Raw genomic sequence first — 2,500 nt, forward strand, 5'->3', positions numbered from 1 at the left:
ATTGCACAAACTAACGATGAGGTGACATATTTTACTTGTTTCCGTCATTAGACTGCGGCCGGCCATGCTGGAGCAACGCATTTAAGAATTGTTAGTCGAATGAATTCTGCCCAGTACTTATTTCTTTAAAACCTGGTGCTAATTCTAACCGTTTTTTTTAATGTACCACATCAATATCGGTAAACACACCAGCATCGGTTGTCAAGTGGAGGTGAGGAACAAACATGGACGAACACACATACACACATAAACACACACACACACACACACGTATATTTCCGTGTGGTTTCCGACCAAGAAGAAGCTGCCTAACTCAGCTCTTACAACACTATGGCTAGGTGTTGAAACAGCTGCTCAACCACTCAAATTTGGATGTAGCATATCTCGACTTTGCAAAGGCCTTCAATAAAGTCGATCATGGAATAATATGTCACAAACTGCGTGATCTCGGCATAGTCGGGAAATTAGGAGAATGGCTGCATGACTTTCTGAAGGATAAAAGTCAGGTGGTAGTGGCCAATGGGGCCATCTCCAGTTACACGCAAATAGTGAGCGGTGTTCTGCAAGGCACTGTTTTGGGACCATTACTGTTCATAATGGTCCTCTCAGATAGTCCCTCAGCCACACAGAGAGCCACGATCCCAAGTTATGTAGATGATACAAAATCTCACACTGAGTAAATACTTGTGACTTAGCTGGAGTCTTCTATTGATTTTCCTTATTAAAATATTGCGTAGTGAAATCGGTTCATTCTTTGTGAATAACCCTTTGTATACACGACAGGTTTCTTCTAGATTCTCTCTACCAAAACCACTACCAAGACTTTCGTCGGCCTGAGGCTATAGTAGAAGACACTTGCCCAACGTTCCACGCAGTGGGGTTGAACATGGCACCATGTCGCTGGGAAGCAAGCTTCTAACTACACAGCCACTCCTCACATACTCACAGACACATATGCACACGCCCGTGCGCACGCATGCACACACGCACATACATACATTTTTACATGCATACATACATACCTACATACATAAATGCATACAAACATACGTACTTACATGCATACATGATTACATACATACACGATTAAATACATATATACATACATACTTACATACGTACAAAAATACATACAGTCATAAATACATATATACAAACATATTTACATACATGCCTACATATATACACACATGCATACGTACATACACAGACACGCACACATATGTATATATTTATGGTATATTCTGTAAAGAACATATCAGAGTACAGTATAAATCTCGTCCACCTTCAAATTTTACCCTGTAGTATCCAGTGGAAATTGTATATTATTATACGTACTAATATATGTACATATTTGAAACGCGGAGTAGATGGAACAGGGACAACTGACGAAGAGGTATACTCTTTATGTTGCATGTCTCGTTTCTCTGTTTGTTTTCTTCGTTGTTCGAAAAAAGTTCGTTTTCTGTTTTTGATTTTATGTTTTCGTTTCTCATTGTGTTTAACATTTGTTTTGATGTCCTGTACCCATATATGCATGTGTGTATACATACAGATGTAGGTATTTACATATATGTATGGATATATGCATATATTTATATACTGTTTATATTACACACACACACACACACACACATACACACACACACACATATATATATATATTGATAGAAATGGCAAGACAACAAAAAAAAAATGAAAGAGAACTCGATGTTATGTAAATACAGGAATTTATCTGTAAATATATGTGACACACATGCATAGTTATGGTATGTTCTGTTAAGAACATAGCAGAGTACAGTATAAAGCTCGGCCGCCTTTAGATTTCACCCTGTACTATCCAGTCGTAGTATTATACGTACTTCCACGTTTGAGTTTGGGCATCTGTCGTGTGTGAATAAATAATTGAAAACACTTGGAGTTAACATGAAGGCGTACGGTTGGATATTTATTTTTTGAACAAATATCCAACCTTCTTTTTGACTCAAAGTTCTTCAAGGCGCAGGAGTGGCTGCGTGGTAAGTAGCTTGCTTACCAACCACATGGTTCCAGGTTCAGTCCTTCTGCGTGGCACCTTGGGCAAGTGTCTTCTACTATAGCCTCGGGCCGATCAAAGACTTGTGAGTAGATTTGGTAGATGGAAACTGAAAGAACCCCGTCATATATATGTATATGTATATATATGTGTGTTTGTGTTTGTCTCTCCGACATCGTTTGACAACCGATGCTGGTGTGTTTACGTCCCGGTAACTTAGCGGTTCGGCAAAGGTTACCGATATAATAAGTACTAGGTTTACAAAGAATAAGTGGTGGAGTCGATTTGCTCGACTAAAGGCGGTGCTCCAACATGGCCGCACTCAAATGAGTGAAACAAGAAAAAGAGTTTTAAAAATGTGTGTATATATACACATGCAGCCCATTTGCACTCTTTTAGATATGACAAACACAGTAAATCTACAACATTAGCCAATCACATTCATCACCTCAAAAGCACAAATAC

The sequence above is a fragment of the Octopus bimaculoides genome, chromosome Z, assembly GCF_046866305.1.
Source record: "Octopus bimaculoides isolate indiv1 chromosome Z, ASM4686630v1, whole genome shotgun sequence".
Classification (NCBI taxonomy): Eukaryota; Metazoa; Mollusca; class Cephalopoda; order Octopoda; family Octopodidae; genus Octopus; species Octopus bimaculoides.